General features: G+C 46.8%; 1 long non-coding RNA gene across 1 annotated transcript in view; it reads left to right on the top strand.

The window, feature by feature from the left end:
• The first annotated feature begins 13,651 nt into the window (after nt 1-13,651).
• Nucleotides 13,652-18,242, top strand: part of LOC137524510 (uncharacterized) — a 48,157-nt gene continuing 43,566 nt past the window's right edge. The window contains exon 1 of the long non-coding RNA XR_011022716.1: nt 13,652-13,718. This is a non-coding gene — a long non-coding RNA (uncharacterized lncRNA). The remainder of the gene's footprint in view (nt 13,719-18,242) is intronic.

Genomic DNA, 18,242 nt, shown 5'->3' with positions numbered 1-18,242 from the left:
TGGGTAATTAACATCTCCATGAGATCAGCCAAGTGTCACCTGGTTCCCAGAGCCAAAAGGGAAATTGGGCCTTCCACAGGGAATATGTCCAAGCTAATTAACACCTCCCCCCAGGCTTTCACTCAGCTAAGACAGATTCCCCAGCTGTTTTAAGCAGAGGGATACTACACGTCAAATCTTGGTTCTATTGATCTGAGGCGCACTTGATGCAGGAATCGAGTGCGATCGTTCTTTTCTTCACGGGCGGTTCCAGGACGCGCCTGCGTCCCCGCAATCGTCCGTGACAGCCCTCCCCCTTGTCCGTGGCTTAGCCACTCATCCGCAAGATGTGTGGCGGCGCCGCTAACCTGGCTGACGGGCCTCGAGTTGCCGGTACGGCGGGAAAACCTATTGGAGCCTGTGGCTCGGTTCCCCTGGACCGGTCGCGGTCTGCTACCCTCAGGGTTGACCCAACATGGACCGTTCTGGACAGGGCGTTTGCGCCACTGCAGTCGGACGTGTTGTCTGCCGGGACTGCTGACAACGGGCAGTGGGTTGGTTAGGTCAACAGCCAGCCCACGCAGGGTTCCCCTGCTGAGTGGCTGTGGACCTAAGGGAACCCCGCGGGAATCCCTGGACCTTCCCAGCTCCTGACAGACGGCACATGCCCTGCAGTAGTTTGCTACATCCCTGTTCATCCGGGGCCAATAAAACTGGTTCCGAATACCGGCGAGTGTCTTGCGGACACCCGATTGCCCTGTCAGAGGATTACCATGTGCGGATTTCAGCACATGTCCCCTGAACGCACTCGGGACCACAAGCCACTTGGTATCCGCGTGGGATCTACCTGTAGGGGGCTGTACAGACTCACTGTACAGTCTCCCACCTTCCCAGTACACCTTGAAAGTGGCCCCGTCTGCGAGGGGCTCAGCGGCTTGCTGCCTGAGCACCTCCAGGCTTGGGTCACTTTGTAGTGCAGGTGAAAATATGGCGCTGTCAGTTTCAGCCAACTGGCTCATGTCACACGAGGCCAGCGGCTGAAAGGTCTCATCCCTGCGGTCAGAGGAGGGGGAGGAGGCCGGAACCCCCTCCACCTGTTCTGAGCTCGGGTTCTGAGCAGTGCAGCTGCGCGGTACTGCTAGCACAGGTACACTGTCAGAATGGCACAGACGGACATTACTCAAATCATCATTGCATGCAGTAATGACATTGACAGGTATAGACATTTTTTCATTACAGATAGGTTGTACAGTAAACTCAGGTACAGCTACAGCATCATCACAACAGACAGTCTGTACATCAAACTCAGGTGCCTTTGAAGCAGGCACTATTGAACCTGGTACCCTTGAACTGGGCACATTCAACCCACCTCCCCCTGGTGCTCCCCCAAGTGTATAAAGTACCTGGTGGCGGGTGGAGAGTCCGTCTCCTTCCGTGAGCGACAAGGCGGTCGTGGCAGGTTCATAGTAGGACACAAGCTTGCCCAAATCAGTCCCTAGCAACACAGGGACTGGGAGATCCTTCATAACCCCAACAACCCGTTCTTGGACTCCTCCCACTCCCCAATCCAGCTTCACTTTTGCGTGGGCTATGTGGAAAAGGGTGCCCTCTACTCCAGTAAGGGCAAGGGATCGGCTGGAGCTGATGCTCTCCTTTGGCACAAGATGTGAGTGAACTAACGTGATGTCAGCTCCGGTGTCTCGAAATCCGGTGACAACTTTGCCGTTCACTCTAACAAGTTGCTGCTGGTCGGTTCGGTCGCGGATTTCCTGTCCGCGTGCAAACAGGACAAAATCTGATGATCCAGGCTGTGGTTCGCTGGCGGGTTGCCTCTGCTGTGGGTGAGGCACAGGTGATGCCGATGATCCAGGTGCTGGTGGTGTCTGTCTCCGCTCCGGACAGTCGAATTTCATGTGTCCGGGCTGGCGGCAGTAGTGACAGGTGACCTCTCCAGGCGCTGCAGGCCTGGGTGCAGCAGCTGCGCTGGGTGGCCTCTGTGGCGGACGGCTCACAGGGGCAGGAGGGTCTGCCGAGGTATTGGGCTGACCTCCTCTCCAGCTGGATGGGACAGTTCTGCGGGTATCAGCCACCCGGGTAGTTGCAAAAGTCTCAGCAAGGTCTGCAGCGACAGTGGCTGAAGCCGGCCTGCGTTCTAACACAAACTGTCGTACATCAGCAGGGCAAATGTTCAGAAATTGTTCGAGGACTATCAAGTCCTCCAGGACGCCATAAGACCCTTTGGTGAGGCCTAGCGTCCACTGGCGGAGTGTGGTGAGCAAGCTGCTGGCCACATCTCGGTACGAATCAGAAGGCTTTTTCTGCCAGGCCCTGAACTTTTTCCGATAGGCTTCTGGCGTCAGCTGGTACTTAGTAATGATAGCGTCTTTTATAGCAGCATAATCATTATCCTTCTCCGCAGGCAATTCTGCGAAGGCATCAAGCGCTTTGTAGCGCAGCAAAGGTGTCAGATGTCTGGCCCACTGGTCTTGGGACAGACGATACTGACGGCATGCTTTTTCAAAAGACCGCAAAAACAAGTCAATGTCTGTGTCTTTTTCAATATTAGCAAATTTAAATTTTGCACTTACGGGTGGTGCAGCTCCTTCAGCAGGGAGGCTGGGCGGTGAACTCCGGCTGGCCTGTTGCACTTTTGCCATGTTTAGCTCATGCTGTCGTTGGCGCTCCCGTTCTCGCTCAGCGGCTGCAGCAGCAGCGGCTTGCCGCTCCCGTTCCTCCCGCATTTGGCGCTCCTCACGCATGTACTGCAGGTACTTGTCCAGGTCAGTGTCCATCAGCTTTTGTAATGCCTGCTGCATTAGCGGATCAGTACAAACGGACAGTCCAGTACTAGCCGGTTCCAGGCGAGTACTTTCAGAAACTCTGGGATTGGGGTCCACACTGACATTCTCCTGCGTAACTGTTGATGCAGGGCCCTCAGGATGCACAACCTCTGTACGGTCAGGAGTCTCAGTCTCTGGTTCCCCTTGCCTTGAGTCAGATGGGTCAGCGTCTACCTCAGCAGACACATCCAGCTCCTGCAGTTGCTGGGTATCCCATTGAAACAATTCCGTTACCAGGTCCCCTTGTTTCTTGCGGCCGACATCAATGCCTCTCTCTTGGCAAAGATTTTGCAGGTCCGCCAGGCACATTTTCTTGTAGTTCCCGGACATTTCCACGCCAAATAAAATAAAACTTTTGGGGAGGGGTACTGGCTACACAGTCTCTCTGTATATATAAAAAATATATTGCCTTCCAGCTACACCAACGAATTAGTTCGTTTCTCGATAGCGCTAGCGCTATCGTAGATACTTTCAGCACAACACAGGTCCCAACCGCTGCCTAACACTGTCACAAGAACCCTAGTGGCTGACCGCACTTAGCCTTCTAAACGGTGCCAGCGCACAGATCGTGCAAACTCTGGTCGCAGTCAATGCGCAGGAACAGTTAAGAATTAGCCGCAGACAACTCAGAAGGGAGCCTGTGAGACACGGGTAATTACAACGTCACCTACTGGTTCAGAGTAAACTGCCACCACCGCGGTTACTATGGGACCGTGGGGCCCACTAACTGACTGACTAATCCTGCGAATGAAACGGTTAACCACACGATATTCTGTCTAGCCAACAACAAACAAACAAACAGTAGCGTATCTTCAGAGACCCGGGATCATTTCTGTGTGTGCTGATAAGCAGGGTAGCGAAACAGTGAATGACTTGGGGAAAGTCGTTTATTCACGCAATATAAATAATTAATATATACAGACAATTATGAAAATCAACAATTATTAAAACAGTAATAGCCAGTATGAAAAATAAAAGAAGGGAGAAAAATACTTAGTTCCTGGAAAGATGTCCTTATTGTGGGAAGAATCATAAAGTTCTTGGTTTCAAAGTCCAAAGTTCAGAGTTCAGACCAGGTGGATGCCAGCATATCCTCAAGCTGGCATCTGATGAGTGCAAGATGGTTCAGTGTGGAGGACACTGAGTTTGGGTCCTCAGCCATTCTTATGCCCCTGCTTCAGTAGGAGGGAGTGAGGGCGGGGAGCCATACACCCCCTTCAAAGATGAGATGAGCCCTCCCCTTGTACTGGGGCTAGAAATCATATCTACCCATATGTGGGCTCTATCTCACAGAACCGTACAGGTCAGGGCAGATTTATTAACATTTTCAGGTCTGTCTCGATTTACCCAGCGCCCTGATACCAGACATGAGGGGTGGGACCCCTGTGGTATCATCAGGCACTTTGAAACTGCCTAGCTGGCAGTCCTTACCTCCGAAGGTTCTGAAACTTCCTCAGAACCAGCACCGGGGCTCATGCTACACTTCCCCCACGTTTGGTGAAGCTGCCATCTCAGGAACCCCAGAAATATGACAGATCTGGGAAGTTATGGATTATGCCATGAGACTGAGGTTGTGTTCTAGCTGCTAACAGCTGACTTTCCTTTGATCTTTAGCAGAGAACAGAGTGTCAAGACCTCCCGTGGATTCGTAGCCTGCTTGGCTGCACCTAGGCATCCTTTGGGTAATTAACATCTCCATGAGATCAGCCAAGTGTCACCTGGTTCCCAGAGCCAAAAGGGAAATTGGGCCTTCCACAGGGAATATGTCCAAGCTAATTAACACCTCCCCCCAGGCTTTCACTCAGCTAAGACAGATTCCCCAGCTGTTTTAAGCAGAGGGATACTACACGTCAAATCTTGGTTCTATTGATCTGAGGCGCACTTGATGCAGGAATCGAGTGCGATCGTTCTTTTCTTCACGGGCGGTTCCAGGACGCGCCTGCGTCCCCGCAATCGTCCGTGACAGGAGGACAGAAGGAGGTATACAGAGGGGCAACGGGAGGTACAGGGGGACAGAAGAAGGCATGAGGGCCAGAAGGAGGCACAAAAGAGGACAGAAGGAGCCACAGGGTCAGAAGGAGGCACAAAGTTGGGCAGAAGGAGGTACATTGGGGGACAGATTGAGGCACAAAGGGGTCAAAAGGAGGCACAGGTGGACTGAAGGAGGCACACAGGACAGAAGAAGGCACACGGGCCGAAGGAGGCACAATGGGGGACAGAAAAAAAGTACAAAGGGGGGCAGAAGGAGGCTCTGGGAGACAGTAGGAGGCAAAAAGGGTAACAGAAGGATGCACAAAGGGGGACAGAAGGAGGCACAAAAGGGGGACAGAAGAAGGCAAAGAGGGATGTAAGGAGGCACAGGGAGACAGAAGGAGGCAGGGGGGTACAGGCAGAGCCACAGGGAGACAGAAGAAGGCACAAAAGGGCACAGGAGGCACCGGGGGACTGAAGGAGGAACAGGGGGGCTGTGTGTCAGCCTCAAGGGGTCAAAGAAAGGCACAAGGGGACATATAGAGGCAGAGGGGGACAGAAGGAGGCATAAAAGAGGACAGAAGGAGGCAGAGGTGGCACAGGGGGACTGAAGGAGGCACATGGAGACAGCAGGCACAAAGAGAGACAGAAGGAGGCATAAAGGGAGACAGAAGGACAAACAGGGGGTCAGACATGGCACAAGGAGACAGAAGGAGGCACAAAGGGGAAAAAAGGATGCACAAGGCACAGAGGGACACAATGGCAGCTGCTTGCAGCTTGCACTAAGCAGATGCAGCAGAAGCAAGTAATAGCTCCGGGGCGGGGCTTAGTCAGGGGTGGGGCTTCATTTAGGGGTGGGGCTTAATCCAGCAACATGGCGCCCCCAGGACCAATGGCTCTCCAGGCAATGGCCTGTACTACCTATGCCTAAAAGCGCCCCTGGGTTCTCTGGCCGGTGTGGCAGAGGTTCCAGAGTCCCCTTCCTGTCCAGTGAGTTCCTCAGTCTTGCCCAGTTCAGTGGGAGTTGCTGCAATACTGACTTGCTTTGCAGCTCTTTGGAGCCCCAATCCAGTGTACTAGATGATGAGTCTCTGTTCAGTCCAGAGGAAGTTGTGGAACCCCTATCTAGTTCAGTGCATACATCAGAAGTTTTGTCCTGTCTTGTTAATGCCCCTGAACATGATTTTTTAATAACCTTGCTAGAATCAGCGAGATCTAAGTCTGATTCTGCATTCTTTAGTGAGAGTCCAGTAACTGTGAAGTCTAGTCATGATGATTTTCTGCCCAGTCCTGGTTTCGGTCCTATCGTAACTGACTCTGAGGTACACAGTTCCTTGACATGCCCAGAAGTTTCTCTTGTGCCAGTGTGCCCGGATGTGCTCTGTGTGCCAGAATGCCCAAGTGTGTCTAATGTGTCAGCATACTCAGATGCTTTCTTAGTGGAGACATGCTCTGATATTGCCGGTCTGTCTGCATGCCCAGAGATGGTTCTGGTCCCTGAAAGCCCTGATCTTGATGTTTTTCCTTGTAACCCTGACTCTGGAATTGCCCTAGGTTCCATAGGGGTTCTTGATAGTTCTCCATGTGAGCCTAAAGGGCGTTCTAACCTCTTGGGATCCCTATAGAGCTTCAAAGTGTTCTGGGAGATTTCTGAGGAAACTTGTCTTGGTGCCTTGGATTGATTCAACAGTGGGTACTGGGTTGGAAAGGACAGTTCCGGTGGGCATTGCATTAAAAGGTTTGTCATTTTTCGATAGTCCCTGGTAGGTGGTGGGTATCGCTCGGAGAGTTTCGGGGGGGCATTTTTCCTGAAAATCACGGTTCTGATGGGTATCACACTGGGGCTTGTAGTACTGATGGGCATGGTTCTGGAGGTTCTGGTTCGGATTGGTCCAGTCTTGGTGAGACTAATTCTGGAATTTGGTCTTGTTTGCTGGATTTTCTGCATCTGGTTTTCTTGTTTGGGTGGTTCAGGAGAATTTTGCCAGTTTCTATAGGCATCTGGAAGCCGCCTTTAAAGGAGGGGGTACTGTAAAGATTCCTCCTGTAGCGTGTTCTGTCCGTTGCAGTGGAACTGCAAATGGACAGTTCTGGCTTGTTTTCTTGCATTCGGTTGTGCATTTGCAATGAGTCACATTGTCATTTGCAATCACTCTGCAGTTCTGGGCAGCTCAGGATGCTGTCATCATTCCACCAATTGCTTGCTGCAGCTGAGCTGTGGCCAGATAGCCCTGGATTTCCTGCAGGCATGTTTTTACATAATACTGCATGCATTTCCTATGGGAGTCCTTTGCACTCCCAACCAGCTAGTAAATGGTAATCGAGCCAGCTCAGAATTGAAAGATTACCATTCAGCTGTGTGGAAATTTGCATGCTTGTATCCATTTGTCGATGCTGGCATAAAAGTCGGTCTCCCCTTTTAGACCCCGTCATAGCGATCAGTATGCTGGTTTGCTGGGCATCTTAACACTCTGTTATAGATCTGTTATTGTAGTTCAATGTGACCTTATTATTTGTGCTTTAGCTAGTTTCTTGATAAATATATATGCAGACTTGCTAATATATATTTATCCGTTAGTTGAGCAGTTTGTTATTTTTCTGTATTATTGTTTATTGCCTTGTTTCCATGTCTGATGGATGTTCGCTGCATCCGCGGTGGGTCAGTGAAGTCCATTATCCTGATAGCTTGGATTCTGCCATCACCACGTTGGTGACTGGTAGTATTCCTGCTACTCTAGTTTTTGGGAACATATCTATAAGCTGCGGTTGCTATTAGTTACGTTCTATCCTGTAGTCTTGCCTGTGTGGATGCTTGCTGGTGACTGTTGTTAGCCTGCTTGCTCTGCTTCTGTGGACATGACTGTGAGCTACGGTTGCTACTAGTTACGCTTCAATCTGTAGTCCTGTCTTGTACCTGTCTGAATGCTTGCTATCGCTAAGGCAGCGCAACATCGCACTGCGCTGCCATTGTGTCTTATTTGTAGCGATATCGGAAGCCCAGAGCTGCAGTTGCTCTGGGTAGCCTGTGTAGCCTCTTCCATTATTCAGCTACCAGCCTTATTGCTCTGGGTGGTCAAAGTATAACCCCCAAGCATTGTCTGAGTCAGGACAGAGTCAGCCACTTACATACCTGATATTTAACTCTTTCAGACATAGAAAGTAAAAAAGGAACACAGCATAGTTATTTGTGTGCTTGGCAATTTACATACCCATGTCTATCTCATCACGTCACATGTCACCTTGGGTATTCTTCAAACATATTTTTGGATACAGCTGGGCATCAGCACTGGATAGACTTCACTATAAAAGTCGACTGAATGTAGATGACACCGGTCATACCCAAACATTCCATGAAGCTGCTGGAAACAGCCTTTTCCTAAGGTGGTCAGGGCTCGTGTGAGAGTAAAGTTAACCACTTTCGGATTTCCCAGACGCATAACTACGCCCCTATTGACTTAATGAGCGGATCAGGGGCGTTGATAAACGCCCCTGCCGCTATTGTGCTGTGCGGGCACGATCGCGCGTGTGCACGCGCGCGCTCCCGCGCGCTCCCACGCGCTCCCACGCTCCCGCCCGCGGGTGCGCGCCCCCGTGCGTGCACATGCGCGTGCACCAGCTTCATTTATCTCTGGGTGGGATTGATGAATGGGAGTAATTACTCCCATCACCAATCAGATGCCTGTAACCATGAATGAGCACTGCTATAAGCCAATAGCAGTGCTCATTCATTTGTGAGGTTTACAAACAATGTTGCCAGCACTTGAGAAGATACAGTTACCTTGTAATCACTCCTGAGAGGATTACAAGGTAACTGGATCTTCTTTTCTTGTATTCTGACTGCCACCTAGAGGATTTTATAAATATACCAGGACTTATAAATAAATATACCAGGACTATATACCCCTGATCAACCCTGATCAACCCTGATCAACCCTGATCAACCCTGATCTAATCCTAGCCTCCCTTGCTTTTTTTTTATACAATATACTTATTTCTGCTGTATTTTTGTGGACTCTTTTTTTTTTCTTTCTTTTTTTTTTTTTTACAATTTGCCTCTATACAATTATAGTGTATATCCTATATACATTTTCTATAAAGATGGCAAAGAGAATGTATTCTTTGCAAGAGGCATTCGCCATTCTGGAGCGTGACAGTGACAGTGACAGTCACAGCAGCAGCGAATTTGAGGATGATTTGGAGTCCACAGATATTGATTGGCTGCCGTCCGAGTCAGAAAGCGACTCAACGGACAGCGATTCTGAGTCTGCTGGGCCATCCACAGCTCAGCCATCTAGGAGCGCAGAGCAGGCAAGGGGCATTAGTGACACTGACACTGCTTCTGAAGGAGGGTCACCTATAGCTACCTCCAGCAATGCCATCCCAAGAGGTCAGAGGGCTGCCAGGCCAAGGCAGAGCATGCCAGCAAGGGTACCACAGAGGGAACCGCTACCCTATGATCTAAGCCACCCACAATGGTCAGCATCTAATATGGAGACCCCTAACCTCCCTCCCTTCACAGCCAGGAGTGGCCTATTAGTGGACACCAGCAACATGCAGCCCATTGACTTTTTTGAACTTTTTTTGCCAGAGAGCTTCCTGCGGTATGTCTGCGATCAGAGCAATATCTATGCCCAGCAACGCATAGCAGACCATCCCACCTGTGTGTTAGCTTCCCACTGGACCCCTGCAACTACCCGTGATTTGAAAGTTTTTTTGGGATTGACTTTCGATATGCCCCTTTCTCCATTACCTGAACAGCAACTGTACTGGACAAAAAATCCAATCCTCTGCATCCCAATTTATTCGTCCAGAATGTCCAGACGCCGCTACCAAATGCTGCTAACCTGCTTGCATTTTAGCAATAATGCAGACCACCTCCCACCTGACGACCCAGCCCATGACCGACTATTTAAATTGAGGCCCTTCATCGACCATTTAAATAGAACTTTTGCAGAAAAATACATGCCAGAGCAAAGAATAGCCATCGATGAGTCCTTAATCCCTTTCCACGGGAGGCTGGCAATCAAACAATATATACCCAACAAAAGGTCACGGTATGGGATAAAACTGTACAAGTTGTGCGAAAGTGGGAGTGGCTATATCTATTCACTAAAAGTTTATGAAGGGAAGGACAGCTTAATACAGCCTCCTGGATGCCCTCCCTACATGGGTACAACAGAGAGGATAGTACTGGACCTCCTCAACCCTCTACTCCACCAGGGTTACCACCTTTACGTGGACAATTTTTACACGAGTGTTCCACTGTTCAAACATTTATTTTCAGTCCAGACTCCAGCCTGCGGAACTGTCAGGGCAAATCGCAAAGGCCTGCCATCAGAGGTCGTTCATAAAAAACTGAAGAGGGGGGAGACCTGCAGCCAACGAAGCAACTAGCTGCTCGCTTTAAAATTTAGAGATAAGCGCGATGTCTTAGCCCTCACCACCATCCACTCCGAGGCAACAACAACTGTGAGGACTCGTAGTCGGGAAGTAGTAAAACCACTGGCCATCGCTGAGTACACCAAGTTCATGGGGGCAGTGGACTTGTCCGACCAGGTTTTGGCACCATACAGGCTCAACAGGAAGAGGAAGATCTGGTACAAAAAAGTGGCTCTATATTTTTTCCAGATGTGCCTCCAAAACGCCTTTGTCCTGTACAAAAAATCAGGTAACAGGGACTCTTTTTTAAAGTTCCAGCTGGCAATAATTACATGTCTCCTTTTTGAATCTGGACAACCTGCCCCAAACCCAGACCAACTTCGTGCAGAAAATGTTGCCAGATTTGAGGGAAATCATTTTCCTGCCCCACTCCCTCAAACTGCATCAAAACCATACCCCCAAAAAAGGTGCAGAGTTTGCAGGAAAAATCACGTTCGAAGGGACACACGATATCATTGTCCGAAATGTCCGTCCAAAGCAGCACTATGCCTTAATCCCTGCTTTGAGACCTATCATACAGTCCTTCATTATTAGTTTTTATTTTTTTTTTATTTTTATTTTTTTACCCTTTCACTGCCCTTTTTTTTTATGGTATAATTGAACTGTATTTGACTCTCCGGATCTGACCTCTGGCATGGCTGACAACCACTCTATGGAATTCGACCCCTGTCATAACTAACGACCACCCTCTGAACTCTGGCATGGCTGCCGAATTACCCTCTGACCTCTGGCATGGCTGATCTACCAAACTCTGACCCTTGGCATGGCTGCCGGACACCTTCGGACCTCCTGACTTCCACCTTTCTACAGCTTCTACAATGGTGAGTACCAATTTGTGTATGTTTAGAGACATTGTGAAGCCCTCAGTATACTTTACTAAAGCCTTGTACACACTTTCAAGTATGATTGGCCAATCACTGATCAATTTTACTATTGAATCTTGAATAATATGAGCAGATTGTGTAGGTAAACCCTATGAGCGTTTACCTACACAATCTGCTCATACTATTCAATATTTGTTGACTCTCATACTACATGGTAAGGTGGTACAATTGGTCAGTGATTGGCCAATCTTAATTGAAAGTGTGTACTGGACTTAAAAAAAGAATGACACTTTTGGGAGAAAATTGGCCTTGAAAAAGCTGTTGGTGCTACTTGTGGTTATCAGTGTGCGGTATGCCCAAGAAGCTATCTGATGATGTATATAGGGTATCATTTTAACCGTGACAAGCGAGAGAATATAATTTGGGATGTAGTATTGTTGAAGTCTATGTCATGTGATTTTTTTTTCTCGCCAAACTGAAGAAAACTGTAAAAAAATGCTATTTTCAAACTTCTGGTACAATTTCAGCAAAAAGGCACGAATCCAAATGTTACAAAATATGTTTATCTGAGTAGGCCTAGGTCTCTAGTTTTCAGAATGGTTTGGTTTTTGACCTGTACTGAATGTTCTGAGACACCAGGGGCTTTGCCAAGAAAGAATGACTGTATTACTTTTGTTGCAAAAAATGGCCTTGAAAGATCCAATGGTGCTACTTGTGGTTATCAGTGTGCGGTGTGCCCAAGAAGCTATCTGATAATGTATATAGGGTATCATTTTAACCGTGACAAGCGAGAGAATATAATTTGGGATGTAGTATTGTTGAAGTCTATGTCATGTGATTTTTTTTTCTCGCCAAACTGAAGAAAACTGTAAAAAAATGCTATTTTCAAACTTCTGGTACAATTTCAGCAAAAGGGCATGAATCCAAATGTTACAAAATATGTTTATCTGAGTAGGCCTAGGTCTCTAGTTTTCAGAATGGTTTGGTTTATGCCCAAGAAGCTATCTGATGATGTATATAGGGTATCATTTTAACCGTGACAAGCGAGAGAATATAATTTGGGATATTTGACAACTGAAACCTATGTCATGTGAATTTTCTTTAGCAAGAAACTGAATGAAAAGCAATAAAATTGTTATTTTCATATACTCGGCACCAAAATAAAACGCTTGTAAAAAAAAACACAAGTGACATAATTGAAAATACAATACATAAATAGCTACCTTAGTCACTCAGCTTTTTAAATATGTATGCCATGATGGTATATTACTGTTACTTTTACAGATAAGGGCTTTTAATTACTGATAGAGTACAATGAAAAAACAGAAAACAGAAAACTGAAAAAATGTGCCTTTATTTCCAAATAATATATTGTCGCCATACATTGTACTAGGAACATTATTTAAATGTTGTGATAACCGGGACAAGTGGGCGGATGAAATGTGTTGGTTTTATCTATGGTATCTTTGTCTATTTTAAAACTACAGTGGTTGGAAATATAGAAATAGTGTATCTTTTCATTTTTTTCTCTTTTTTCTCTTTAAAATGCATAGAGAATAACATTATTACTAAAATAAAATATCACCCTTGAAAAGCCTAATTTGTGGCGAAAAAAACAAGCTATAGATCATTCACATGTGATGAGTAGCAATAAAGTTATCAGTGAATGAATGGGAGGAGCGCTGAAATGTAAAAGTTGTTTTGGTTTTAAGGGAAGAAAACCTGTGATCCTGAAGTGGTTAAGTTAGACCATAATAGAATATCTGTAAACATTACCAATATTTTAGTATCGGAATTAAGTAGTGGAATTTCAGTAATTTTACCGATATTCCACTAGCACCTTTCTCTGGTGATTTATCTTTTTAATCCACTCCGGGTTGCTTTATGAGCTGACCTGTGTAAGATGTTGTCCCCAGCTGTGAGTTCTTATACTTTGCACCATATCACCATTCTTCTTGTTCTTGTCCTCAATAGGCTATTACCGTGATGTTTTCCATTCCACACTCAGTTGCTGGGCTGTGCCAGGTTATTTCCTTGTTGCTCAAAACAAACTGATAAATAAAAGTGGCATACATAATCTCCAGAACACAATTAGCAATACATATGTAAGGAATCATCACAAATGATTACAGTATATACAGACTAATTACTGCAAAATAATGTGATCACTGCCGTTATTTCGCCATTATTCACCAGGCCAGAATTACTACACAAGGAGGCATCACGTTTCCTCCTGCTCTGAACTACCAGCTTTTAGTGGTTCGTTTAAAGGACCACTATCGTGAAAATCATAAAATTTAAAATACATTTGAACAAATTCAGATAAGAAGTATGTTTCTTCCAGAGTAAAATGAGCCATAAATTACTTTTCTCCTATGTTGCGGTCACTTACAGTTTGTAGGAGAAATCTGACATTACTGACAGGTTTAGACTAGTCCATCTCCTCATGGGGGATTCTCAGCAAAGCTTTTATTCTTTATAAAGACATTCTCTGAAAAGGATTTATACAAAGATGCTGGCCAGCCTCCCTGCTCGCTGTACAGTTTTTTGGCAGTTGGACAGAGCAACTGCCACTGTTCACTAAATGCTTTTGAAACTAAAAAAAAACACGAAGAAATGGGCTAATCCAAAACCTGCCGGTTCTGTCAGATTTCTACTACTTACTGTAAGTGGAAGAGGCGAACGACCTAATAGATTTATACATACCTGGGGCTTCCTCCAGTCCTGTCACTTCGGCCAGTCAGGGCCAGTCGACGCAAGCGCAGTGCACTCCCTCCGTACTGCGCAGGCGCATGCATAAATCAGGCGCCAGTGAGACGGAGGGAGTCCCTGTGGATGCGTACAAGTGGCCGCGTCCGGCGGAAGTGACGGGACCCGGTACCGGCGATAGAGGCAGTGGAGGATGGCGGCATGGGAGCGATCCATGCGGATGGGGCTGGAGGAAGCCCCAGGTATGTATAAAATCTTTTTTCATTTTCCATCTCTGGTTCCCTTTAGGAGCTACATAATATTGCTATCTGGTAGCACATTTGGCTACTTAATACTAACATATAAGGGCTTACAGACCTATAATCTGGAGCACATGGCTGTTTAATTATTGTATCTGGCAGCACATGACTGGCATCTGGCTATCTAATTTTGTTATCTGGTACTGGTAGCACTATGGCTACTTTATATATCCAAAAAGCATCTCAATGCTTAATTGTTGTACCTGGGGGACACCTATTCTTACAATTATCTGGTGGCACGACTATCTAATTATTTTAGTTGCAACCACAAGCATACTTAATGTTTGAATATGGGGGACACCTGACTAGTGGCTAGTGTACCCAGGGGGAAAGCAAGCAGAGAAGTTTCTCTGATTTATTTGCTCATTTGCTCATAAATTAGTTAATTACAAGACATGTTTATATCTTGTCCCGCAAATGACAATGTTACCAAATAGCTTCAGTAATGTGTGAATGTGCTTTCAAATGAGATTAGAGCAGTCTTATGCTGGGTACACACGATATGTTTTTCCGCTTAATTTTCCATCCAATCGTTTTTTCCTCTCGATTTTGTGCTCAATTCTCGTATCTTCCGCTCGTTTTTCTTATCTTTTTCCATTCACTTCTATGAGAAATTGACCCAAAAAACGATCGGAAGGAATATCGGACATGTCGGAAATTATCTATCGAACCCATCTATCGAGCGGAAAAATGTATGGTGTGTTTTATACTTTTTTTTTGTTGTGTTTAATTTCTTGGAGCAAAAATGTAATTTTAAGTTTCATACCACTATTAAATACAGGTAGTCCCCGACTAACAAACACACCATCAATACAAATGGCCTGAATTTTTTTTTCAAAAAGATCTTGTAGTTTTTGAGAAAATCAATTTTAAAAAATTCAAAGAAAAAACGTTTGTTAAATGCCGTAAAATGACATTTTGCTGGAGTAAACTATACTGTATAACAAAGTCCAAGTTCTACATACACATTTTATACATTTCAAAGCAAAGCTGTGATCCAGCGCTTGACCCTATGGAAGTGTGTGTGGATTACGTGAAATCTATTCAATTTCAAAATCGTAATAACGTATTGCAAAATGTTATGTGAAAATGAACGCATCACGGTTATCACTAGGACAGACGGAGGAACAAAGGGAGACAGAAGGAGGCAAAAAAGGGGGCGGGGGGGGGGGCAGAGGTGGTACAAAGGGACACAGTGGAGGCAGAGGTGGCACAGAGGGTGGATGCTGAGGGAACAGAGGGACGCAGAGGTGGTACAAAGGGGGACACTGAAGGGAAAGGAAACAGAAGGAGGCACAAAAGGGGGCAGGGGGGCAGAGGTGGTACAAAGGGACACACTGAAGGCACAGGGGGGCAGAGGTGACTCAGAGGTGACACTGGAGGGCCCCGAGGAGTTACAAGAGACAGAGATGGCACAGTGTTTCAAAAGGTTCAGGTTAAGAATGAAGAATGAACCTACAGTCCCTATCTCATTCATTAACCAGGGACTAGCTGTTCTATGTTTTAGTATTAGCCCCAGGTCAAAAGATCTACCTGCCTAACTGCTGCCGTCATTTGGAGGGGTCATGTCAGAATCCGCTGTGCTGGCCTTGATTCTCTGGACAGTTTGTTGGTTTCCTATGTGTACCGGTTGGGTGTAGCAACTCAGATGTCTGATCATTTGGTGATCTGCAGAATCGCCAACAATGCCGACGCTATACCTGATTATGTGGTGATCTGCAGAATCACCAATAATACTAGTATAACTTCAAGGATGATATGAGTGTAGTGCTTGGTGCAACCGTAACTTTAACAGTTTGCAAGGCCTTACCAGAGGGGCTGGTAAGGTACTATCAGTACCCTGACTGTACAGCTTTGAACAGACCTTCCCAGGGGACTGGAGAAGGTACTAACAGAGAGAATACAGAAAATAGGCTAACTAGTCCTTACCAAAGGAGCTGGCTAGGGACTATTAACGAATAAATAACGAGTGCTCATCAGTGGAGCTGATGAGCCTCAGAACCAATAAGGCTAGGCCTCTCCAGAGGTGCTGGTGGGCACTATCTGCGAGTGCACTGATAAGTACGGCCAGAGAGGATGAGGACGGTAACTGTATAACTTGGCTAGACCTTCCCAGAGGAGCTGGCAAGGTACTATCAGTACAGAAACCATAATAGAGTACAGTAACTAATAGTTTGGTGAGGGGCTGGTGAGGTCCTATCAGTGCGTTCAAGAGTACAAGCCCCAGCTAGCTGGAGATGCAGATACTGTGGAGATAGAATCTCCCTAGGAGCGGGTGATTCAGACTGTACTGCAACCTAGTGACTATCTAGGGAGCAGGCGTTACAAACCATACTGCAACGGATGATCCCCTGAGGAGCAGGTGATTAAGACTGTACTGCAGCCTAGAGGACACCTGAGGAGCAGGTGTTAGATGATCACCTGAGGAGCAGGTGATTAAGACTGTACTGCAGCCTAGAGGACACCTGAGGAGCAGGTGTTACAAACAATACTGCAACTAATGATCACCTGAGGAGCAGGTGAATAAGACTGTACTGCAGCCTAGAGGACACCTGAGGAGCAGGTGTTACAAACAATACTGCAACTAATGATCACCTGAGGAGCAGGTGATTAAGACTGTACTGCAGCCTAGAGGACACCTGAGGAGCAGGTGTTTCTACACTAAGAATCCCTCACGAGAGGCTAGGCCCACTGGTGAGGACAGAGTGGTCAGACAGGCAAAGTTCGGCATCAGAGAGAACAGTATCAGTACAGAATCATGAGGCAGGAGGATAACGGGTAATCAGGCAGAGGTTCAGCAACAAGTCAGATAGGCAGAAGCACAGAATCAGTGAGCAGATGCAAGGTCAGAGTATAGCCAGAATCATACACAGATAATCAATTCAAATATACAGTAACAGATTCCTAGTCTAGGTGTGAAGTCCTTGGTTTCAACACCTGGGATCTAGTCTAAGGTCTGAGCGCTAACACAGAATGTATTCAAGACAGCAGACAGCGCCAGACTGAAGCCCGGAGGCTTAAGAAGCAGAGGAGACCTCACTGGCACGCCCCCTGCTCACAGCCAATCCGGGGCGCCGTGAGTCTCCTCTGAGGTCAGCTGACGAGCTTCCTCCTAGCATAAAGGTCCTGTCTGTGCGCGCGCCCGCGCGAGACAGCGACCCTATGGTTAAATAACAGCCCTGTCCTCGGCGTCCTAGACGCCGGCGGGACAGGCAGGGGAACAGAGGCAGCTGTGGCGGCGATGCCGTTCGCTGCAGCTTCACTCGTTACACTATGCAGGCTGCATAGTTCAGTCCAGGGAAAAGAGGCCTTTTTGTCAGCTTGCAAGATTCGGGAGGCTTGCTGCTGTGGTGACTGATTTGCATCCACTTATCTTGCAATTCGCATTTCTGCTTCCCTTGAAGGTTTTAAGTATAAATGTCACTTCCTCCCAGAATTCCTGGCTCGTCATAGGTTCTATTTTGTGAGATTGACCTTAGAGCCTCAGCCTCTTTGTATCTTGTTGCTAAATATCCTGGTGTAGTTAATTCTTGGGGAGTGCATTTTGCACTCCTATTAGTGCAGTCAGTTTTGTGTATTATTTGTACTGCCTAGTCTTGTCTTGTCCTGTCCTTGCGATTGCACTATCTCCAGCGGTGGCTGATAATGAATCATTCAGTCCTGTTCCTTGATCGCATTCGCCATAGCTCTAGAGGTGGTGGATCTCCCTTGTCTGTGTCTTGGAGTATAACCTTGGCAGCGGTTGCAACTGGTTACTCCATCAGTCTGTTTTGTCTGGAACGAACGCTTGCTGTTATCTGGTGTTAGGCAACCGATTAGCAAGCGTTCCGCTATCTGTTTGTCTTTGTTTTCCATGTTCATTTGTTAGTCAGAGTTGGTACATTTGTCACTGTTGCGCTTCTCGTGTGGTGACCGTGCTATTAACGCACTTGTCACTGTTGCGCGTAACGTGCGGTGACCGCGTTTAGTTAGTTCATTTGTTATTTTCCTTGGCGTTCGGATTGTAGTTATTTTCTGTGTCTTCCTTTACTCAATTCATGCTCTGTATTTGCTCAGTCTTGTGTTTCTGATAGCAATCGCCTCTCTTGTGATTGGCTTTCTCACTCTGGTCTGTTCGGTTGTCATATGTCTACCATCGCCGGGTGGCGACTAGATTGGTAGACATTCATATAGTCTGTCTC

Source organism: Hyperolius riggenbachi, chromosome 7 (genome assembly GCF_040937935.1).
Source record: "Hyperolius riggenbachi isolate aHypRig1 chromosome 7, aHypRig1.pri, whole genome shotgun sequence".
In the NCBI taxonomy this organism is placed as follows: Eukaryota; Metazoa; Chordata; class Amphibia; order Anura; family Hyperoliidae; genus Hyperolius; species Hyperolius riggenbachi.
The sequence above is the reverse complement of the archived record's forward strand: the minus strand, read 5'-3'. Positions and strand labels throughout refer to the sequence as shown.